The following is a 26,437-nucleotide window of genomic DNA, read 5'->3' on the forward strand; positions in this document are numbered from 1 at the left end:
TAAAAAGTATTTACTTAATGCAAGAAAATAAAACTAAGCCCTGGCTGGTGTGGCTCAGGGGATTGAGCACTGGCCTGTGGACTAAAGAGTCACTGGTTCAATTCCCAGTCAGGGCACATGCTTGGGTTGCAGGCCAGGTCCCTGATGGGAAGTGCTTAAGAGGCAACCACATATTGGTGTTTCTCTCTCTCTTTCTCTCTCCCTTCCCCTTTCTCTAAAAGTAAATAATAAAATCTTTAAAAAAACAAAATGTTAAAAAAGAGAAAAGAAAGCTAAAAATGGAACAAAAAATAAACTTTAAGGAAAAATGCAAAATATCAGATGTAAATAAAATATATCAGTAATTATATTACTCATATAAATGAATTAAGCATTCCAATGAAAAAAACAGTGTTATCGAACTGCTTAAAAATAGAAAACAAATTATATGATATATGCACAAGACACACATAGATTTAAAAATACAAATAGGTTGAAAACAAATGGATATAACAAAACATTTCATTGGAAATGCAATTATATAAAAGCAAACAGTGTCATATCTGACAAAAAATGAAAATAAATATATTTCTTGGAAAGAAGGGGACATTGTAAAATAATTAAAATGACTTTTTGTTAGGCAAATATAAACTCAAACACATATGTACCTCAAAACAGTTGTCCCAAAGTAGATGAGGCAGAAACTAAAAGAACTGAAGGAAGAAAGATTCAATTCAAAGTAACTCTGGGAAGATTCCTTGATGGCTTCAGAGTAGGTGGAAGCTGCACCCACTTGATCTCATACTCAAATCAGATCTGCAGATAAATTACAGAGCAATCAACCTGAAAATCCAATGAAGGCTAGGTGATCTAAAATATTACAACCAAGGATTACTGAAGAAGCCATATAGAGACTTGTAAAGAGGGTGGAGACACAGAAAAGGACAGTCCTTGCATGCAAGTATGGCAGCAGCTGAGCAACCAGTGGGATATCAACTGTGGAATGAATTCCTTAAGAGCTTGGGGTGTCAGCTGAAGCAGGAATCCCCAACCCAGAGCAACAGAGACAGAAAGTTGACTCTGTGTAGCGTGTGGTTGTAAAAATCAGTGTGATTCACTTCACCCAGGAGACTAACATGAAACCCTCCCAAGTACAAGCTCTGCCTATTGCTACAGCACCAGCCAGGGGAGCTCATGGTCTAGACTCCAGCTGCTGGTGAAGTCATGCTTCCCATAATTGCACCCTGTGGAGGGGTCTGCTGGTTCTACCCATCAGTACCTTTAAGGGGCTTTCCCCTGATTTCTCAGCAGAAACACTTCAGGGCAGAGAAGACTGGCATAAAATATTTAAAATGATGAAAACCAAGGACCTGTAACCAAGAATACTCTATCGAGCAAGGCTATCACTTAAAATTGAAGGTAAAATAAAAATCTTCCCAGGTCTTCATTTAAAAACAAACAAACAAACAAACAAATGAAACTAAGGGAGTTTATTACCACCAAACCAGCATTGCAAAAAATGTGAAAGGGGCTGCTTAAGAAGAAAAAAACATATATATAGAGAGAGGAACATCAGTATAAAGGAAAAAATGGCAATAAATAAGTGCCTAAAAAATAATTACTCTAAATGTAAATGAATTAAATGCTCCAATCAAAAGACATAAGGTAGTTGAATGGATAAGGAAACATGACCCATGTGTGCTGTCCACAAGAGACCCATCTCAGAGCAGAAGATTTGCACAGGGTGAAAATGAAGGGATGGAAGAAAATATTCCATGCAAATGAAAATAAACAAAAAGCTGGGGTAGAAATACTTACATCTGAAAAAGTTGACTTCAAAACAAAGGACATTACAAGAGAAAATAAATGTCACCACATAATGGTAAGGGATTGATCCAACAAAAGAATAAAACCCTTAAAAACATTTATGCATTCAGCATTGCAGCTCCTAAGTATATAAAGAAAATCTTGGTGGACTTTAAGGGAGAGAATAACAGCAATACAGTCATAGAAGGGGATCTTAACAGCCCACTGTCATCAATGGATAGATCTTCAAGACAGAAAATCAACAAGGGACTATAATCAGCAACTATAGATGACATGCAAGATTGAATGGATTTAATTGAAATTTACAGTACATTTTATCCCAAAGCAGAAGAACACACATTCTTTTAAAGTGACCATGAAACGTTCTCAAAGATAGACCACATGATAGGACATAAAGTAACTCTTAACAAATTCAAGAAGATTGAAATCATATTAAGCATTTTCTTGGATCACAATGGCATGAATCTAGAAATCAATTTCAATATAAAAAATCAAAAACATGGAGGCTGAATAGCATGTTAATAAACAATGAAGGAGTTATCAATAAGATCAAAGAATAAATAAATAAATACATGGAAAAAATTAAAATGAACACACATCAACCCCAAACCTATGGAACACAGCAAAAGCTGTCCTGGAGGGAAGTTCATAACATTACAGGGCTACCTCAAGAAGCAAGAAAAATCTCAAATGAACAATCTGACCCTACCCCTGAAGAATTACAAAAAGAACAACAAGTAAAGCCCAGAGTAAATAGAAGAAAATAATAAATGTCAGTGTAACAATAACTGACATAAAAACTAAAAGAACAATACAAAAGATCAATGAAACCAAGAATGAGTTCTTTGAAAAGATAACCAAGATTGATGAACATTTAACCAGACTCATTAGAGAGGACCCAAATAAATAAAATCAGCAACGGAAGAGGAGAAGTAACAACCAACATCCCATAAATACAAAGAATTGTAAGGAAATACTTTGAACAACTATATGCAAAACAAACAAACAAACAAACAAAACAGACAACTTGGGTGGTATGGATAAATTGCTGGAAACATACAATATTCTAAAACTGAATCAAGAAGAATGAGAAATCTGAATAATCAGACTACAACTAATTAAACTGAAGCAATAATCAAAAAAAACCCCAGCAATCAAAAGTCTTGGACCAGATGGCTTCACAGGCAAATTTCACCAAGCATTCAAAAAAGAAATAAGACTTATTTTCAAACTATTCCAGAGAAAATTCAAGAGATGGAAAGATTTCCAAGCTCTTTTCGGGAGGCCAGTATTATCCTAATTCCTAAACCAGATTAAAACACTACAAAGAAAGAAAATTATCCTCGGTAACATAGATGGTAAAATCCTAAACAATTATTAGTAAACCAGATCCAGGGTTACATTAAAAAGATTGTACACCATGATCAAGTAGGACTTATTCTGGGGATGTAAGGTTGGTAAAGTATTTGCAAGGCAGTAACTGTGATGTCACATAAACAAAAAATATAAAAATTATGATCCTCTAATAGATGCAGGAACAAGTTTGATGACATGCTGCACCCATTTATAATAAAAACTCAGCAAAGCTGGAATAGAGAGAACATACCTCAACATAATAAAGGTCATATGTGAAAAACCTATGGCCTACATCATACCCAGTAGGCAAAAACTGAAATACCTCCTTAAGATCAGGAGACACAGATGTCTGCTTTCACCACTCTTATTCAACATAGCACTGGAGGTCCTCACCACAGTGATCAGACAAGAAGGAAAAAAGGCATCTAAATTGGAAAGGAAGAAGTAAAACTGTCATTATTCACAGATGAAATAATATTGTTTGCTGAAAACCCTAATACTTCACCACAAAACTACTACATGTAATAAATACATTAGGCAAATTAGCAGGATACAAAGTTAATATTCAGAAATTGGTGGCAGTTTTTATATACCAACAATGAATTTTCAGAAATCTCAGTTACTATTACAACCAAAAAATAGTCATCTAGCAATACTTAGGAATAAATATAACCAAGAACGTTAAAAAAAAAATCTGTACTCAGATAACTGCAAAACATTGAAGAAAGAAACTGAGGAAGAAACAAATAAGTGCAAGCATATATCATGTTCAGGGACTGGGAGGATTAACATCATTAAAATATTCACGCTACCCAAAGCAATTTACAGTTTCAAAGCAATTCTTATTTAAATACCAATGGAATATTTCAAAGATCTAGAACAAATATTCCAAAAATTAATATGGAACCAAAAAAGACCTCAAATAGCCTTAGTAATTTTGAGAAAGAAGAACAGAGTTGAAGATATGACATTATGTGATATCAAACTGCATTACAAGGCCACTGTGATCAAAACAGTCTAGTACTGGCATGAGAATAGACATGCAGATCAATGAAACAGAATAGGGAACCTAGGAATAAGCCCACACCTTTATGGTTAATTAATATTTGAGAAAGACTGGCTGGTGTAGATCAGTGGATTGAGCGTGAGCTATGAAACAAAGACTTACCAGTTTGATTCCCAGTCAGGGCACATGCCTGGGTTGTGGGCCAGGGCCCCAGTAGAGGTGGTGTGAAAGGCAACTGCACATTGATGTTTCTCTCCCTCTCTGCCTCCCTCTCTTCTCCTCTCTCTAAAAATAAATGAATAAACTCTTTAAAAATATTTGGAAAAGGAGGCAAGAGCATACAATGGAGTAAAAAAGAGTTTCTTCAATAACTGGTGTCAAAATAATTAAGCAAGTACAGAAAAAAAAGTGAAACTAGACTACCAATTTAGACCATACACAAGAATAAACTCAAAATAGATAAAAGACTTAAATGTAAGCCACAAAACCATAAACATTGTAGTTAAAATTAAAAAAAAAACATAGTGAAATCTCAGACATCTCCTGTAGCAATGTTTTTGACAATCTATCTCTTAGCACAAGGAAAACAAAACAAAAAGTAGACAATGGGACTATATCAAATTAAAAAGCTTCTGCACAGCCTAAGAAACTGTCAACAAAATGAAAAGGAAAAACACTGTATGAGAAATATTTGCCAATGTTACATCTGATAAGGAGTTGATTTCCAAAATATATAATGGGGACATCTGTAATAATGAAAACCCTAAAAATAAAGTAAAAAAAGTGATATTTGGAAACTTTAATACTTCACCCAATTTATAACTGTATATATTTTTAAAAGAAAATATCAAATTAACAACCAAAAATTCTACCCTAAATACTAGAGGAGAAGAAGAAAGAAGAAGAAAGAAGAAAGAAGAAGAAGAAGAAGGAGAAGGAGAAGAAGGAGAAGGAGAAGAAGAAGAAGGAGGAGGAGGAGGAGGAGGAGGAGGAGGAAGAGGAGGAGGAGGAGGAGAAAAGCAGATTAAGCCTAAAGCAAACAGGGATGAAAGAAAAAGTAAATATTAGAATGGAGATTAATGAAATATAGCAGGGGTCTCCAAACCCAGGCCATGGGCTGGTACTCATTTGTAGCCTGTTAGGAACTGGACCACACAGCAGGAGGTGAACAGTGGGTGAGAGAAGCTTCCCCCGAATTACCACCTGAGCTCTGCCTCCTGTCTCCCTGCCATGGTCCCCCAGTCCCCACAGAAAATTTGTCTTTCACAAAACCATTCCCTGGTGACAAAAGTGTTGGGGACCAGTCAAATATAGAATATGAGACCTGTCCAGAATGTATCCATCCATGTGATACAAAAAATAGAGACATTTATTGAAGAAGATAGAAGATACAATAAACAGTATACATAGGACAATGACACCTCAGTCCCCTTCAAAGTAGACACCTTAGGACCTCACACAGTTCTCCCAATTGCCATCAGCTGCCCTGTTGTATTACTTTGAATCTCATCGACATTCTGAAATCTCTTCCCTTTCAAAGGTGATTTTAGTTTGGGGAAAAGCCAGAAGTCACAAGATGCCAAATCTGGGCTGTAGGGGGTCTCAGTCACCTGGGTGATTTGATGTTCTGCCAAAAACTCCACACAAGACATGATGCATGAGCAGGAACATTATCATGATGACATTGTGAGTCACTGGTTGCCCATAGCTGTGGCCTTCTGAAACATCTGAGTGGTTTTTACAGAGGAATGTTCAGGTTAATACAAAATTTTATTCATATTCATTGCTTTACTCTCTCAGTCATTTCAAATGTGACAGCCTCTCAGTAAACATGCTTGCTCAGTGACATCTACTGCTCCCAATGACTAGAAAAGTCATCATTGTTCGCACATACCTGTTCCAGTCCACTCTTCTCGGCTGCCAGGTTACATTGATGTTGCACAAACCATTCTCGTTATATTAACAATGGCTGGACTTTTTTTGGACAGACCTCATATAGAAATAGAAAATAAAAAGAAATTAAATTGAATCTTTTAAAAGAGTAAAAGACAAATCTCTAGCTAGACTGACCAAGACAAATAAAAATACATTGAATTAATTTACTTCTACAAATAAAAAAATCAGACCTAGATTACTTCCTTGATGAACGATACCAAATATTTATCAAAATTTAAAAATAAATAGTTTCGAGTCTTTACAAACTCTTCAAAATAAAGAGGAGAACAACAACAGAAACAATCCGGAGTTTCTAAGAGGATAGTATTATTATGATGTCAACACCAAAGTTATCATGAAGAAGGAAACTAGCAACCTTACAGAATAAAAAATCCTCTCAAAATATTAGTGTACCAAATCTAGCAATACTAAAAAAAAAAAGGACTATACACTGTGAGCAATTGCAATTTATTCCAGGAATGCTATATTGACATAACATCCAAAATAAATTACTGTAATAAACATATTACACTAATATAAATATAACATATAAATAAATAAAGACCATTGCAATAGATACAGAGAAAGCATTTCAACAATATGTAAAGAACTTTTATGATAAAAAACATTTTTATGTTCATGAACTGGAGCACAATATAGTTATGAATGAGGTAATTCCTAAATTGACCCACAGATTAATAGAAATCCCAGCTGGCTTTTGCAGCTGTCTTTTATGAGAGTCCAGAAATGAACCCTCGCATCTATGGTCAATTGATTTTTTTTTTTTTTTACAAAGCCAAGATAGTTAAATTCTTAATGAATAGCCTTTTCAACAAATGATCCTGGGGACTACTGATGTCCACTTGAAAAGAATAAAGTTGAACTACTTCCTCACCATAAACAAAAAATAACATAAATATATAATGAACTTACATTGCTATTTATATAAAAGTTTAAAATTAAAATATAGAAATAAATCCAGTGATCTTGATTTAGGCAAAACCTTCTTATATATGACACCAAAAGAAAAAGCGGCAAAAGCAAAAGTGAACTGTATTTTGTCAGCATTCAGCAAATATGTGCTTTAAAATACAACAAAGTGAAAATACAAAACAAAGAATGGAAGAAAATATTTACAAATCATTTTTATGAGAAGAGATGTATCCAGGACATAAAAAATCACTTACAACTTGTGACAAAAAGACTTTTCAATTTAACAAAAATGTGTAAAACATCTGAATAGACATTCCCCATAGGAAATATGCAAACTTCAGTTAACACCTAAAATTATCCTCAACATCATTAACCATTAGGAAAATGAAAGTCACAATCACAGCGTGATACCAATTCACACAAACTAGGATATTGGTAGTTAAAAAAGACACATGTAAGAAGGTTTGGTGAGAATGTGGGGAAATTGAAACCATTATAGACTGTATGTAGGAATGTATGATGGTGCTTCTTTTTGAAAAATATTTGCCAGTCATTCAAAAGGACAGTGTGGGGGCTGGGGGGAAGTGACGGGGTAGAGAAACTAAGTAAAAAGGAAGAAAGGACCCATGGAAATGGACAAGAGTGTGGTGATCACTGGGGGGAGTAGGGTATATGTAAGGGGACTAAATGGTAATTGAAAATATATAATAAAGATTAAATTTAAAAATTCAACATAAAGCTACTATACAATCCAGCAATTTCACCCCTATGTATATATCCAAGAGAAATAAAAACATTTATCAAGTCCACACAAAAACTTGTGTGCAATGTTATAACTGAATTGTACATAATAGCCAGAAACTGAAAATAAACCAAGTGTTCATAATCTCATGAAATAATAAATATAACATAATTTTCATGAACAAAATGAACAAATTGAACAAATTTCTGACACATACGACAGCATGAATGGATCTGAAAACATGATGCTACAGAAAAGAAGCCAGGCACAAAAACTACATATTGTATGACTCTGTTTACAACGGATGTTCACATAGAAAACAATGACAAAAAATAGATTACTGATTGCATTGGTCTGGACGGCCTGCACTGTTTCTGCCATCTGAGCCAGCACTCACAATGGAATCTTTGGAATCCTGTTTCACCCAATAGGACTGAGGATTTCCCCATCCAGTCAGAGCTTCCCAGAGTGACTCCATTCTGACCAATCAGGACAGTGTCTTTTGGACCAAACTGAGAGGATTTGGAGTCCAAATGTGTACAAGAGGTAACAATGAAGGACCAGAGGTGGGGACTTTTGTCTGTATAAGCCAGCTCTGCACCAAAGATTGAAGACTGGTTTCCCCAGCTAAGGCTGCTAGGACTAGAGATGAAACACCAAAGACATCTCACTCATGGCAGAGGAGAGCAGACCCAGTGCAGGGACAGAGAGGCAGACCAACACAGAGTGGAGCGAAGCAGAGTGGAGCAGAGGAGAGGAAAGCTGAGCTGCCTAGCTGGAGGGGTGCCTGGTGCCAGGACTGCCTCACAGCCCTGCTGTTTTCACAGCTGCATTTTATTACATTTGAGCTTTCTGCACTGAATAGTTTCCTTCCTCACAGCACCCCAAATTAGAGATTCCTGTTGACACTGAATTGGCACCAATGAACATCCATTGACCCATTTATATTGTAGGCTTTCTCTTTCTTAATCCTAATAGAACATTCAGACAGGGAAGGATTGTTTTAGTCATTTTTTTATTCCATTGATAATTTTGAAGAGCATAAAAATGCTTAGCTTGCAGTAATAGTACAATTGGAATACATTCCTGAAAATATAAATGGGGAGATGATGATTTTATGGGGAGAATTCTAACAAAAACAAAGTTAACTGATTAAGGTGAACATGATCAGAGATGAGAATGCTCTACACAGCACATGTGATGTGATGCACTGAGAAGAGAATCACTTTGCAGTGCTCTGTTAAAAGGGCATTGCCAAGGTCTGCTCACGAGAAAGCACTGCCATAAACAATGGGAGGTCGTTCTGCAGAATGGCGAGCCTGGGCTGTCTGAGATTGTCAAGAACATAAAAAACAAGGGAAGACTGGAGAGAAACATTCCAAAAATAAGTAGATTTAGAAGACCTAACAACAATATATAGTATATCTTCTTGCATAGGACCCTAGAACAGGGAGGAAAAAACACTTTGCTGAGACAGCTGTTGTGATTTAAATGATTTGAGATGTTTTTTTATGGTGGTTTTGCATCATAATAGGATTGAAGAGTTTCCTTGGTTCTTTGAGTATGTATTTTATTTAGTACAGGGGTATGAGATAAAGCATCTTATTTAAAATATATATTCCACTTCCACAACTCTTTCTATGTCTGTACTGTGAAGGAAGAAAGGAAAAAAAAAGAGAACAAGAAAGGTAGAGAAAGAGATAGAGATAAATACAGATAGATGGATAAATAGGTAGATAGATAAATCAGTAGATAAATGATAGAGAAAGAGAAGAAGGTAGAAAAGAGACACCATATACTAACAATTGTGGTATCTGGGGTAAAAGTATTGTGAGTGTTCTCACAGTTTCTGGCAATTGTTCAATAGGTTTGTAACTATTTCAAAATGGAAAAAAAAGTAGAAAGTAACAAAATGATTATGTGAATTAAATTATAATACATGATGGAGTGTAGATATGGGAGTGCAAATAGATAAATAAATATCTACAGTATTTATGTCTCTGAGAAATTGAAAATATTAGATATTACATAAATAAGGGTATTTATCAAACGAGATGAGTATAAGAGATTTTTCCAGTACATGAATGTGATCAAAATTGTCAAATTCTACTAAGATTTCAAAAATGAAATAAAATCTTTGCAGGTAATAACTTGATAGAGTTCATCTGTATTTCTATTTTATAATTTGAGTTCTTAAAGTGCTTTATGCTCAGGAATATAGGGAAAAAGGAAAATGAAAGGAAGTTCTCTAATAGTTCATCAGAAAAGAGTATTATCTGACAAGTGTTCATGAAAAGTAGTACTACTTTCTGATATCTTTTACTCCAAAAAGAATATGACATAGAGAAACTTGGTTAATAAAAATGATTTAACTTTTTTTTCTTTTTTAGTGTGTCATTTGTTTAATTAGAGTACTTTTTTGAGATATTTAAAAATTATAGTTCCTTCATATCTTTAAAAAGAACAGAAGCAGAAATGTCCTTTTTTTGTTTAATAAACTTTTAGTCATCCTTTAATATTTAACTCACATTTCTCTTTCTCAATATCCCTGGTTTAGTCCGACTCAGTGTGCTGCCTTGCTTAACCTCCATCTACATCAGTACTGTAGCTCATACTCCTTTGTTCTGACAATAGCCCCACTTCTACATTGCAAGTTTCTCAAACACAGATAACAGAGATAAGCTCAGAGGTTAGAATATGACTGAAGATTTGTAGATACTGAAATCTTGAGGGATGAATACAGAAAAATGAATGAATTGAGCACAATTCTCTGTTTGTAGTCTTCAAATCAGTAAAAAAATATTGGCTATATATCTGCACAAACATCTGAGCATATATAGGAGAAGGAAAAAATATGGGTACCTACTTCTTATTAATCAGGGCTTATTTAAACTAAAACAAGTTTTATGAAGTGTTCTTCCTGGTGTTCTATCATTTCTTCAACCATAGACAATGCATAATAGAAGAAAAAGAATGTTTGAAAGACTTAATGTTATACAATTTTGTGAATTTTATCTTCTAACAGTGTTTCTAAATGTATTTCCAGGATTTGAAGGTATAATTTAGAATATACTGTAATGGATCATTGGAATTTGAATAAGAATTGCATCTGTGGTGATGAATATTCTGTATTTTTATAGGGCTGTGGAATTCTGCAACCCTATAAAAATACAGAATATTCAGTTGCCAAAATGTCTGAAATATAATACTTAAGATCTATGCATTTAATCTATGTAATTTATTTTTAACAAGCCCACTAAAAAATAACAGGAAAAATATGTTAGAAATTTGCTCTTTCTCTATTCAATGGCGCATATGTCAAGTTCAGTGATGCAAGTTCCCACAAATCTAACTTATGAAGGCAAGGGTGATAGATTTTATTTTTTTAAAGATTTTATTTATCATTTTTTTGGAGAGAGAGGAAGGGAGAGAAAGAGGGAGAGAACATCAATGTGTGGTTGCTTCTCAAGTGCCCCCTACCAGAGACCTGGCCCTCAACCCAGGCATGTGTCCTGACTAGGAATCGAACAAGAGTCCCTTTGGTCCACAGGTCGGCACTCAATCACTGAGCCACACCTGCAATGGCAAATTCTTTTAGTAGTACAAATTCTCTTATTTTGTACAAAATTTAAAACAATTAAGACTTTATTCAGCATACTTGAATTTATTCTGTAATTCTTTTCATACAGAAATTTCTAATTATGTCTCTAATGATGGAAATGCATTTTCTAATAAACTGAACTTGTTAAATAACAACAAAACTATATGTTTTGTGCATTAAAATGCATACACCCTAGGTGTGATTTAGAAGTACATTTAATTAGAATCTTGATGTATATGATTTCAACACTCTAGAAGGTGAGATTGGTATAATAACAAAAGATAAATTAATTTTTAGATGTTTTCCCTTTTAACTGTTATATTTAAAGCCACTAGAAAACCTCCTCCATGAAAGATAAAATATAACAACATGAGACTATATTAGAAATTGAGATACAGTGCAAATGTTTTCAGTTTTGCTAAATATTTGCATTAGGTGTCAAAACAATACCAGTAAAAAATTAAACAATGAACACTGTAGTTCAATAGTCTCCCAAATGAGAGTGCTAAAAGAAATAGAAATAAATTTCCTCTGAGAATAGAATGCTACACATTTAAACTGAAAAAAATCATCAACATATTCAACCTTAATGTTATCCCTGTAATCTCATGTATCATTCTGATAGACAGCAAAATTCCAATATAAAAATAATAATATCATAATGGAAATTAAGATAAGCTGCCTTGCTAAAGCTAAAAATTATAGTTCTCAAGAATTCAAATAAACAAAACTATTATAGAATATATTTTATGTAAGGAAATATAAATAAATTAGAATGAAGTAAAATTTTGCTATTTTGGTCATATTTGTGAAAACATCAATTGAAATTAGTGGGTGATTTAAGTCATAAAATACATGATATTTTCCAAATTTAAAAACTGTAATTTTAAAATATATCTTTTGATCAACAAATGGTTAATTGCTTAGCATTGCAGAGAACTTAAAAATGTAGATGTTTTAAATCTATGCAAAGGCTTGTATTTTATTGGTTAACTGGGGAGGAACAACAAAATAAATTAGTTATGTGTTTGTATCTTTACTTTTTACTCCTTTTATGTTTAGGCAATATTTTTTTTATTTCAGAGACTGTACTTTTGAATACATGAAATGGAAATTGCAATTTTTATTTCATGTGATTGAACAAAATATCAAATGAAAAATACATAGTTTCAGACAAGTAACTAGCTAAGAGTAGTAGATTAATAAATGCTACTTTGCTCTTGCTATTTTCAGAAAATGCATATTAATGTTTGAAATTTTTATCTAAAAAATCTTGAATATTCTGAATATGCCTAAAATAATTTTAATATTGTATTTACAGTTTTAAATATATATTATAGATAATACATGTCATAAGGATATGTCATAAGATAATACATGGAAAAAACAGTCAAGCTAAGAGACATTTATGTAGCATTTGCTTATTTGAATTCTATATCCCTTCATGATATATTCATGAGTTAGTTCTTTCATCAGAAAACAGGATGATTAAAAAAGCATAAAATAAAGTCATGGCCTTTAATATCAACATTTAAATTTAAACACTGACACAGAAAAGATAAAATGGTTTAATTCATGAACAAAAATACCAAAATATCTAATATCATACATTACCAAGTTATCTCAGGATACTTCAGTATTATAATTTTCAGGGCCTCTGGTAATTTATTTCATACATTTTCTTATGGTTCCTTGAAATTCACTTCTGATTAATAGTTATAATAAACTAACTTATCTTACTTTGATATTATAGTACATAATGATTGGAACCTAGAATTTCCCACAGATTCATTTACAGAGAACTGGTTCAATAAGGTGCATTTATATAAAATGTGCATTTGCTTTAGTTGATTAAATAGTTGAATATAGATTATATCCTTTCATACAACTTCTATTTTCATTTTGAACTGAGATTTGCTGAACTAGCCAAGGAATATCATTTAAGTAGAAGAAAAAATATTCAATAGCAAATACTCATATGTGAAAATGAGTTTATATTTCCACTGATACTTGTGTCCAAATAACTAGTCTCAACTAACCCCTTTCTCCTTCCAAAATGTCTTAAAGATGAGAATTTTGAGATACACAGTGTATTCTAAGTAAATTTGTCATCTCCAATCCTTTAAAATTTAATTGTAAGTTTACTTTGAAAATTATAGAGATTTTCTTATTCAATTTGTCATTTTCATTTAACTCTTTGAAACATGCAGACTATGATAGCTTCTTAAAATGTGCCGATAGTCAATTGATATCAAAAAACTTCTAATTAATAGAAGAAAAAAGCAAACAAAATATAACCAGAGACATTGAAGTTAAGAACAATCTAACAATAGCTGGGGAGGGGCAGTGGGAAGAGGGGATTACAGGAACTACTATAAAGGACACATGGACAAAACCAAGGGGGAGGGTGGAGATGGGGGAGGGAGGGAAGTTCGACTGGGGTGGGGTGGAGGGACGGGGAGAAAAGGCATACAACTGTAATTGAATAACAATAAAAAATAAAAAAAAAACTTTTAATTATATTCTTTGAGAATATGAACAAGGACTATTTTTTAAAATATATTCTTTAAAATTGCTTTCTGCAGAAAGATTACAAGAAATATTATATAAAATAACTGGCTTTCTTTTCAATACATAATGCAGATAATGTTAAGTGGCATCATATATTCGTTTTTTAATATAATTCGAACATAAAATAGTTTGACCCATTACAAATAGAATTAATGTGACAAACTACATGATGCACTTAGCCTTCTTAATTCCAAGTTATGTTAACGCAACAAAATATTCTGCTGGAATAGTGTATGTAAAGAGAAAACAACTGGAGTTGAGTGAGCAAAATTAGATTTGACTTCCCACGTAGTGTGACTGCATCATGAACATCAAATTTACTACTTCAGAGGATAAGTCTTCTGCTCCATAAAGTGTAGATTATGCTATCTGTCTCTACTAGTTCATAGGAATACCAAAAAAGATAATATACTTAACACATTCCAAAGTGCTGTGTATTTGAGAATTAATGTAAATAAAAAGTCGTGTTGTTTTAATGTTCAAACACACACACACACAGATATTACACAAGTGGATTCCAGTTTAAACCTAAATTTACAACTGATGTGTTATGCCTTCATATGCAAAGTTTTCTGAATATATTCTCTATTTATGTTGGAGTATCCTAGCACCAGGAATCCACTGACCAAGAATGGAAAGGAATAGTAATCCAAACATGTTCAACAATCCAAACAAGCATTCTTAGTTTGCTATGACCTATGAATAAATAGAATTTTATCTTGTCTTTGGGTTTAATGTTATTATCAGTCTCTCCTGCTTTTGCAAACAGGTAGCCTGAATAATTACAATGATTCTGAAACCAACTATTGCCTTAGGAAGAATTTTTAAAAAATTCTGCCGTTGTAGAACAGCAAATTATTTGGTACCAAGAAGGACACAAAATTATCCCTATGGAGAAGCATTATAAAGTATATCAAAAATCATAGAAAATTGCAATTTCATAATGCAAACATGGAAAATTAAACCTTTTGAATAGTATAATAGACTACTTACTAAAAAACATTTTATAGAACTAAAATAAATGTTAAAGTATATTTATTTTATTACTTGCATTAAGGCAATCAAACAACTTTATTGATCACCTACATTAACTTTAGGGACCACTAAGTCAAGCATCAGAGAGACTTTTTCCTCTAGTTCAGTGATTTTTAAACTTTTTCTTCTCATGGCACACATTAATTACTAAAATTCTTTGGCACATCAAAAATATATTTTTGCCGATCTGAGAAAAAATAGGTGTAGTTTTGATTCATTCACACTGGATGGCTGTTGTATTGGTTGCTGTCATTTTTAAAATTTGAGAATCTAAAGGAAAAGAGGTCTGTGTCCCTGACTACATAGTCAGGTACTGCATGCTTTAAAAATCCTTGTGGCACACCAGTGCGTCACAGCACACAAGTTAAAAATTGCTGCTCCAGTTCAATGGAGAGGAAAACCAAAAATCATACTAACAATGAGGCAAGGGATTTGATGAAAATGTATTCAGTAGTTGTAGGAGCAATGAGGAATAACTTCTTCATAAAATGAAAAAGATCCAAAAAGTCTACTCAAAAAAACAAAACAAAACAAAAACCCCAGCACGTTTCTTTATTTGAGTTTTAAATATGAAGGGCACTGAGTTAGGTAAGGGGGGAGAAATCAAAGGCTTAACCTTGCTAGAAAGAACAAAGGCTTGACACACATTGGCAAGTTAAAAAAATGTCTTTTTATTTTTTAATATTCATGTTTGTTTCATTCTTCTCTGTTAAATAAAAGATAATTATATTTAATACTTCTAGATATATTGTACATAAGATGGTTGTCATTCAGATATGCATAACAGATATTTTAAATTTTTAATAATTTATTTGAGCTCACGGAAAACATATTCCAACATTCTACATTGTAAAAATACAATGAAACAAAAAATCAAACATTACATTATTTTAAAAAATACACAGGTTCACTGATATGGTAACCGAAGAAAAAGAACAGAGGTTTGGCTGGCTGTTGCCACAAAAGCCAAACTTGTGAGGCAGATGCTGGTGTAAAAGGAAAGAGGTTTTTTTCAGATGCTGCACAGTCTGGGAGAATGGTGGACTCCTGTTTCAAAGTCTATCTCCTCCACAAGACCAAGACAAAAGCCAGTATCTAGAGTCCTGGGACACTTTCCAGTATAGTTCTTCAGAATCCTCAGCTGACATAGTCCACATCCAGGTAGTATAGCTTATTCTGGCTGCAGTTCATTTCAGGCTCCCTCTTGGAGCCTGCATGTAGATCCCACATGGCCATGGGCCATGCAGCTGTCAGCGCTGCAAGGTTGCATACTCTTGGAAGACAGTATGCAAACACACCCGTAAATACATCACCAGGTGGGTGACAGAGAAAGAGAGAGAGAGAGAGACTCCCTCCTGGAGGCCATGGGCCATGTGGCTGCTAAGGTCAGGTAGCCCATGGAGGAAATAGCATGCACTGTGCAAAGGCAGGTCATGAGCATGCAAGGCATGAGCCAGAAACCAAGAGAGTGTTTCTTTGTTCTCCTGGGATTATATTTGCTTGGGTATAGCATGGGCCAGTTGCTTTCCCAAAACTTCCCAAATTTATACGTGCTATCAGTTGGTCCACCTCCCAAACAATCCCTTCTTTCCCCAGGCTAGACTGACAGGCCTCTTTGATCTAAAACCTCCCCCATAGTGCATTTTGAGATCTGTGAGGCATGCACTGGCCTTCTCCTGGCCCCACCTCCAATTTGGTAAGGGAGGGAGGAGGGTGTTTTTCCTACCCAATTATCTTGCTAAGTTTTTAGGTGATCAGCCCAAAAACCTCCCTTTGCTTCTATCTTGACTAATTTGGGAGTCCCCCTGGCACTCTACACAGAGTGTCTACTGGTAACAATATCACCAAAATAATGGATAAAAAAGCTCCAAGATTTCTTCCTTCACTGAAACAAATTTTAGGTAGGCAAAAACTGATAAAAAACAATTTTGGGTATGCCAAAATCTAATAAACATTTGTAGCCACTAAGGGAGTGCTTACTAAACAATGATATTAAGTTACAGTAAGCAATCATTGTAACATATATAAGGTCTGTCCAGCAAGTATACAGCCACACAATATGAAAAATAGAGACATTTACTGAAAGAGATACAAGATACAATAAACAGTGTACATAGGACAATGATGCCTCAGTCTCCTTCAAAGTAGACACCTTGGGATCTCACACAGTTATCCCAGTTGCCATCAGCTGCCTTATTGTATTTTTAAAAATCTCATCAACATTCTGAAATCTCTCCCCTTTTAAAGGTGATTTTAGTTTTGGGAAAAGCCAAAAGCCACAGGGTGCCAAATCTGAGCTGTAGTGGGGCTGAGTCACCTGGGTGATTGGGTATTTTGCTAAAAAACCCTGCACGAGACATGATGCATGAGTGGGCATATTGTCATGATTACTCTGCCAATCACTAGTTACCCATAGATAGCTGCAGCCTTCTGAATCATCTGAGTAGCTTTTGCAGAGGAACGTTCAAGCTTAATGCAAAATTTGATGCAGATTTGTCACTCTACTCACTAAGTTATTTTGGATGGGATGACCACAGAGGTGACATACTCACTCAATGGTGTTTCCCACCCACCCCTGACGAGTACAGTGAAGTCATCATTGTTCATGCATGCACATTTCAGCCTACCCTCTTTGGCTGCCAAGTCACATTGATGTCAAGCAAACCATTATCATTATATTAACAGTAGTTGGATTTTTCCTGACAGACCTCGTGTGCACAAAACAACAGAGCCCCATATATGAAGCACACATTGTCAGGATTGAAGTGAAAAATAGATAGCTTACAATAATAGTTAGAAACTTTAATACATCACTTTCAGTAATGAAGAAAAGATGTAGGCAGAAAATCAATATGGGAATTAAGAGTTTGAACAATATTATAAATGAACTAGACCTAAGAAAACATATATAAAACCTTCCAGCCAAAAAAGAGTAGAATATACATTCTTTTTAAAGTCACATGAAATGTTCTCCATCATAGACCATATATCATTAAGCCACAAGGCAAGTCTTAATAAATCTAAAAAGATTTAAATCATATAAAGTGCTTTCTAAGACCACAGTGACAGGAATCTAGAAATCAATTACAGAAGGAAAACTAGAAAATAACAATGAAACATTATTAAACAATGAATGGGTCAAAGAAGATGTCACAAGGGAAATTAGGAAATGCATAGAGACAAATGAAAAATAAAAACACACCATGCCAAAACTTAAAGGATACAGTGAAGGCAATATTCAGTGGGAAATTTAAAACTCTTAATGCCTACATTAAAAATAACAATAAATTAATTAGCCAGTTTTGCACCTTGAGAAACTACGAAAAAAAGAACCAACTAAATCCAAAGCCAGGAGATGTGGAAAAATAGTAAAGATTGTAGAGAAATGAAAGAGATAACTGCAAAAAACAGAATAAATAAAACCAAAAGTTGGCACTTTAAAAAGTTAGCAAAATTAATAAAACTTTGGCTAATATAACAAAAAAATAAAGAAGATTCAAATGAGTAAAATCAGAAATGAAAGTGGATATATTACTACCAAATTTACAGAAATAAGAAGGATTATACAACTATAAACAGTTGTATATTGACAAATTAAATTATTAAATGAATTGGATAAATATCTAGAAACACAGACTCGAGAACAAATAGAATATTTTATATCCTATAACAATTTAAAAAGTTTAATAAATAATTAAATATATCAAAACAAAGAAATGTCCAAGAACAATGAAATGTTAACACTGTTAAGTACTGTAAAAAATTTAAAGACAAATTAACAATTCTTAAACTCTTTAAAAAATTGAAAAGGAAGGAACACTTGCCAACCCTTTGAGGTCAGAATTCCTCTGCTAACAAAACAAATAAAAAAATCAGAGGAAAAGACAATTTCAGAATAATATCCTTTACATTTATAGATGCAAAAATCATCTACAAGACATGGCAAAATAAATTGAACAGATTTTTACAAAGATTATACATCATGACCAAGAACTATTTATTCCAGGAATGTAAGGGTAGTTCAACATAAGAATATAATCCATATAATACACAACATAGATAGACTCAAGGAAAAATACACATTATCATAAAAATTGAGTCAGAAAAGACATTTGGTTCTGGCCAAAATGGAGGCATTTGTACATACAATTTGCCTCCTCACACAACCAAAAGAAGGACAACCACAAGTTTAAAAACAAAAATCAACCAGAACTTCCAGAAAATTGAACTGTATGGAAGCCTGACAACCAAGGAATTAAAGAAGAAACATTCATCCAGACTTGTAGAAGGGGCAGAGATGGGCTGCTAGACAGAGGGGACTCACAGCAAGGTGGCGGCTGGAGGACACAGGCAGGCAAGGTGGTGGCTGGCAGTCCCACATCTGCGTGTGGATAAATCGGGAAGAACAACTGGGGAGCGAATCAGACCATGCAACCCAGGATTCCAGCATGGGGAAATAAAACCTCAAAACCTCTGACTGAGAAAATCTGTAGGGGTTGAGGTGGCAGAAGAAACTCCCAGCCTTACAGGAGAGTTCATTGGAGAGACCCACAGGGTACTAGAATGTACACAAAACCACCCACCCAGGAATAAGCACCCAAAGGGACCAATTTGCTTATGGGTAGCAGTGGAAGTGACTGAAAGCAGGGCAAGAGCTGTGGGGCATTGTTCCCACTCTGACCCCTCCTGCACATACAGCACCAAAATGCAGCAATGTGGGTTGCCCTGCCCTGGTATATATATAAAGGCTCTTCCCCTTACTATGTAACAGGAACACCAACACACAAAAAATATGGCCCAAATGAAAGAACAGATCAAAGCTCCAGAAAAAAATACAAATAAGCAATGAAGAGATAGCCAACCTATCAGAAGCACAGTTCAAAACACTGGTAATCAGGATGTTCACAGAAATGGTTGAATATGTTTGCAAAATAGAGGAAACAGTGAAGGCTATAAAAAGTGATATAAAGGAAAATGTACAGGGAACCAACAGTGAATGGAAGGAAACTAGACTCAAATCAATGGTTTGGAACAGAGGGAAGAAATAAACATTCAGCTGGAGCAGAATGAAGAAACAAGAATTCAAAACAATGAGGAGAGGCTTAGGAAGCTCTGGGGCAACTTTACAGGCTCCAACATCTGAATCATAGGGGTGCCAGAAGGAAAAGAGGAAGAGCAAGAAATTGAAAATTTATTTGAAAACATAATGAAGGAGAACTTCCCTAATCTAGCAAATGAAATAGATTTCTAGAAAGTCCAGGAAGCTCAGAGACTCCCCAAAAATTTGGACCCAAGACACCTCATAATTCCATTACCCAAGATTAAAAATAAAGAGAGAATCTTAAAAGTAGCAAGAGAAAAGGAGACAGTTACCTACAAAGGAGTTCCCATAAGATCATCAGCTGATTTCTCAAAAGAAACCTTGCAGGCAAGAGGCTGGAAAGAAATATTCAAAGCCATGAAAGGCAAGGAGCTACATCCAAGATTACTCTATCCAGCAAAGCTATCATTGAGAATGGAAGGGCAGATAAAGTGCTTCCCAAATAAGGTCATGTTAAAGGAGCTCACCATCACCAAGCCTTTATTATATGAAATGTTAAAGGGACTTATTTAAGAAAAAGAAGATAAAAATTACAAACAGTAAAATGACCACAAAATCACAACTATCAACAACTGAACCTAAAAAAAAAAAAAAAGGAACTAAGCAAACAACTAGAACAGGAAGAGATTCACAGAAATGGAGATCACATGGAGGGTTATCAGTGGGGAAGGGGAGGAAGAAGAATGGGGGGAAAATACAGGGAATAAGAAGCATAAATGGTAAGTACAAAATAGACAAGGGGAGGTATGGGAAATGGAGAAGCCAAAGAACTTACATGTGTCACCCATGGACATGAACTAATGTGGGGGAATTATGTTTGGAAGGGGAGTACAGGGTGAAGGGGAGTAAAGGGGATAAAAAAATAGGACAACTGGAATAGCATAATCAGTGTAATATATTTAAAAAAGAAGTTATTTAAAAATATACCTAAGCTCATATCAAACTATTTACATTTCTAGATGTCTTAATATGTGATGCTGAGAAAGTGTGAATACATAATAATATAGTTTTATCAAATATGTAAACAAGTCATGCAATATATAAAGCATCATCTATCAAATATTAAAAGAAGGCATTTGATAAAATTCAATACCATTCATTACGAAAACACAGAAAACTAAAAGACTTACTCAACATGATAAAGGACACTTATGAAATATATATAACTAACATCATAATCAATAATAAAAGCTCAAAATCAAGAACAAAAATAAAAGGCCAACTTCTAACTCTGTTATTCATCCTTGCACTGAAAGTTCTAACCAGAATAATTCAGCAAGAAAAGAAAAGAAAAACATTTGAACAAGAAGAGATAAGTAAAACTATCCCTATTCAAAAATGACATGATTCTATGAATAGAATATTTTAAAGAATCAACAAAAAGATACTACAGATAATAAAACAATTTATCAAAGTTGCAAAGCACAAGATCTACAGGAAAATATATTTGATTTGAGTGTACACACAATAAACAAAATTGAAAGGATGTTGAATAAACAATTCCATTTACAATGATATCTAAAGAGAAAAAATAACCACAATTACATTTTTAAAAGGTGGTTAATACTTGTATAAAGAAAATTCAAAAAACTCTGCTAAAAACAATTTTAGAATAAGGAAAGGACTGGCATAAGCAAGATGGAGGAATAGTAGGTTATAACTCTCAAACCCCGAACGAAAATCAATTTTAACAAATACCCATGAAAAAGAATATCTTTAGGAAAGAGTTGGACTCTATCTGAAAGTTTCCAATACTCCATGGAACAAAAATAAAAATGTACACATATATGTAAATATACAGATATGATATGTACATATGATATTAAAGAGGATAAAAAATTACTTTTCCTTTAGATGGGTCACCATTCTCCTAAGGCAGCACAATTCACTAACAAGAGAGACCTTATGGCTTGGAATTGGTCCCACAGGATAAAGTAAAGGAAAAGTGAATTCCCAGCTTCCCCAGCCTTATGGAACACAACCCAAAAGGCCCCTTCTGTCTCACCCCGTAGAGAACACTGAGTTGATTGGCACAGCTGAATAGTCTGAGACCAGATAAGATCAGGAAAAAGGGTTGGGAGGTCACAGCATCTGGTGCATGTTGCTCAATGACTGACTACAGATTCTACTAATTGGCTCACAGACTCCACCAAGAGCCCTGCCCCAAACCCAAAAGGTGTCTTTAACAGCAGAACCACCTAACTAGCTGATGAGCTCCCTCAACATTCAGCAATAAGGAATTTAGCCTGTAACCATCCTATTTTAATGGGTAAAATTGTGTCCCCTCCAAAATTCATATGTGGAAGTCTAAAATTCCAGTACCTCAGAATGTGACCTTATTTGGAAATAGAGTCATAGATGTAAATTAGTTAAGCTACTATGAGCTTATTCCAATGTGGATTGAGCCCCTGTTGCAATATGACTGGCGACTTAACAAAAAGGAATAGGGACGCAAACACATGTATAGGGAAAACACCATGTCAACATGAAGACAAAGACTGAAGTGAAGCTTCTCCAATCCAAGAAACACCAAAGAAACCAGCAAAAACCACCAGAAGCTACAGAAAAGGCATTGAACTGATTTTTCCTAATAGCCCTTGCAAGGACAGCACCCTGCTGATAACTTGATTTTGGAATTCTAAACTCCCAAAATGAGACAATAAATATGAGTTGGTTAAGCCATGTAGTTTGTGGTAGCTTGTCACTATACCCCTAGCCAACTAATGTAACTGTAAGCCACCTAGGTGTTACAGATGCATAGTAAATATTCCACCCAGTTACAACAGAGTACACATTTTTCTAAATATCCAAGAAACATTCTCCAGGATAGACCACATGTTAGGACAAAAAATAATTCTTAATGTGTTTTAAAAGCTAGAAACTATAAGTCAAATTCAAAAGAAATTTTTAAAAATTCATAAATATTTGGTAATTAAGAAATGAAACAACAGAGTAAAGAGGTAAAAATGATTAGAATCATCTCAGTTAATAGCAAGAAACATTTGAAACAATCTGAAGTGCTTCTATGACAAAAAGTTTCAGAAAACTAGGAAGTGAAGGAAATGCTTTCACATAATTAAATGCACTTGTGAGAAATGTATCACAACAATGTGAACTGTGAATTGCAAGACATTGTGAAAATATAAAAAATACTGAACGTTCACTTAGGAATAAGACCTTTGTCATATGAATTTCACCTCAATTTTAAAAACTATGAGGTAAAACTTACATTTCTCCATTTATCTGTATTATCAAATGTATGAGGTTTGTAAGTGCTGCAGAAGTACAATATCAACCAAAACATTCAAATATAGTATAAGTGACTTGTGATGAAATGTAGGAAACTTCAAATAGGGCACCTCTTCATTCATATGACAATGTACATATTTCCTGACAGCCCTCATTTGATTGCTTCATGTTCATAAATATACCTTCTAAGTCAGAGTTCTTTAGCACGCTCATTCTCTTGTATTTCTCTGCTCTATATATGATCTACTACTTTTGTTGATATGTAAGAGAAAGATCATATGTCCTCTTATTTAATATATATGAATTGCACAAGTGTATTAAATGCACACATTTAAGGATTTACTAAAGACAACAATGTTTATGTCCATATTAGTTATGAATGATGAGAAGCAATGAGCTTCTGGAAAAAATCTATTCAAACAGTTGTCCTACAAAGACAGGCTGAAAATAAAAGAAACTGCATTTAAAATGGCGTTGCAAACCCCTCATGAGGAGGCTCTTACGCACAGACCACTCACTGCAGCCAACATAACCAACCGGAAGAAGAAAAAGAATTATTTTGACAAGAAGAACATTGCTCACCTAGAAATTTCATCTCTTGCTTAAAAAGAAATACAAGAAAGGGAGGAAGCACCCTCTCTGCTGCAGCAGCAACACACTCACCACTGCAGGCAGCCAGAGTGAAACCGCTCCCACCTCTTATTCCTGTTTCCTCCAGTGAACTCTTCTTCATAACAACCCTCCCCACTGCCCTCCTAAAACCCAATAAGGGCTAACTTTCTTTTTGTCTCTTTGCAGTTTGCCTGTAGCATGCTACAGTTGCTGATCCTGAATTGCAATTTTTGCTATTCTTAAGTAAATTCCTTTTGCTGGTAAAATAACTGGCTATTTTCTTTTTGAGGTTGACAGGTCACCTATAGGTGAGCAACCTCTTACTTTTCATGTTTTTTATTATTATTTTTTAAATTTTGTATTTCTGTTTTTCCTAATGACTGTTTCTGTGTTATCAGATGTGTTGTTATCTAGATGGGTGGTAGCAAATTGGAAGAAAATGGGAAGACAGTTGAATGATATAGTCTCAATCATATGAAGACTGTTCAAGTGTCCTCTCCTAATGCGGGTTATATAGGAGATATAAATTGCTTCCTTGATGGTGGTAACAACTTATCAGTAAAAATATTACAAAACTCTGTGATTCAAATTGCTCCTTGCCTTCTCTATGTTATCTTGGATGCCATGTTTGAGATTATCAGCTTAATTTATAATTTACTCTTCACTATAAATATGTTTTATTCTATTGTGGAATGTGTAAGGTAATAAGTACAATAATGTAGATTCACCATATGAAATAATTCAGGGAAAACATTTTAAACTCATAAGAACAGATACTATACTTGATCTTAGCCAAAAGGCCAAGAAACAATGGGAAACATTTTATCTTATATAAATCTATACATGAACATATGTTTTTATTTATGGGAGAACTTGGTAAGTTATTTATAATATGCTAATAAAATATGTTTAATTACTTAAAAAATTTATTAAAAATTACTTAAGGAATGACAACAAATATTGAAATGCAGATTATAACTTCTTCAAAAACAGGGAAAATATACAAATATAAAGCATATGTACCCTCCACACATTTAAGTAGAAATGGGAAACTAACTTTCACTTTTCTCTATGTCAGTGTTTAATGTTTCAGATGATATCATAGGAAAAATGTCATGAAACATTAAAAATTATTAAATTCAAATGTTCATTCCTGTACACTTAACAAATTACTTCAGTACATAAATGAAGCATTTTGCAAATGACAACTTAAGTACAAATGTCCTGAAGTAATTGTTTGGTTTCACATGAGTGAACCACCTAGTGAATAGCTGGTTTTTGTGTTTTGTTTCATTTTGTTTTATATTTTGTATTTTTTTCATGTAAGACAGGGAATATCTTATTCAAACCCATCAGAGAAATGGACTGGTGGGTCTGTAACAAAGTGTCCTGTTTCAAAGCACAGACCAGTAATTGTAGGATATACACTGCTACATACAAATTAACTGATCAGAACGCAAATTTCAATGTTTAAAACAGAATAAGCTTCCACGTATAAGCAACACTGCTGTGACATTTTAACTTCATTATTCTTCTTCCCGTTCTCACCCTCTCCTTCAACAGAATCCACACCAACCTCCTCATAATCCTTCTCCAGGACAGCTATGTCCTCTGGGCCTCAGAAAACTCTCTCACCCATGTACCAGTGGACAGAGGCACACTTGGTATACAACAGGTCAAAGTTGTGGTCCAAGCGAGCAATATCTGTGGTGTTGCTCAACATGCACAGAGCTCTCTGTACCTTAGCCAGTCTCCACCAGGCACCACAGTGGGAAGCTGGTAATTAATGCCAACTTGGAAGCTAGTGGGGCACCAGTCCACAAACTGGATGGAACACTTGGTCTTGATGGTGGCAATGGCACCATTGACATCTTTGGGAACCATGTCACCAGAGTACAACAGGCAGCAAACCATGTATTCACCATGGCGAAGATCACATTTCACCATCTGGTTTGCTGGTGCAAAACACACATTGGTGATCTCAGCTACAGAAAGCTGTTCATAGTAGGTTTCCTCAGCAGAGAGGACAGGGGCATATGTAGCCAGAGGGAAATGCACGCAGGGACAGAGCACCAGTTTGGTCTGGAATTCAGTCAGACTGACATTCAGGGGTCCATCAAACCTGAGGGAAGCAGTGATGAAGGACACAATTTGACCTATCAACCTATTAAGGTTAGTGTACACTGAGTGTTCAATATTGAGATTTCTATAACTAGTGTTGTAGATTGGCCTCATTGTCAACCATGAAGGCACAACCAGAGTGCCCCAGGGTGGTGTGGGTGGTGAGGATGGGGTTTTAGGGCACACTTACAGCTGTGGAAACCTGGGGGGTTGGGTAAATGGAGAACCCCAACTTGGAATTCTTACCATAATCAACAGAGAAGGTCCTCCAATCAGCAAGGAGGTGAATCCAGAACCAGTTCCCCAACCAAAGCTGTTGAAAACCAAGAAGCCCTGAAGACTTGTGCATCGGTCAGGAGTTTCTGAATT

General features: G+C 34.6%; 2 pseudogenes; both read right to left on the reverse strand.

Moving 5' to 3' along the window:
* The window catches only part of LOC112311422 (ATP-dependent RNA helicase DDX3X-like), a 66,292-nt pseudogene extending 40,110 nt beyond the window's left edge, over window positions 1-26,182 (reverse strand).
* Window positions 24,644-24,759, reverse strand: LOC112313870 (U2 spliceosomal RNA; annotated as a pseudogene).
* Window positions 26,183-26,437: the final 255 nt, after the last annotated feature.

The sequence above is a fragment of the Desmodus rotundus genome, chromosome 13 (genome assembly GCF_022682495.2).
Source record: "Desmodus rotundus isolate HL8 chromosome 13, HLdesRot8A.1, whole genome shotgun sequence".
Classification (NCBI taxonomy): Eukaryota; Metazoa; Chordata; class Mammalia; order Chiroptera; family Phyllostomidae; genus Desmodus; species Desmodus rotundus.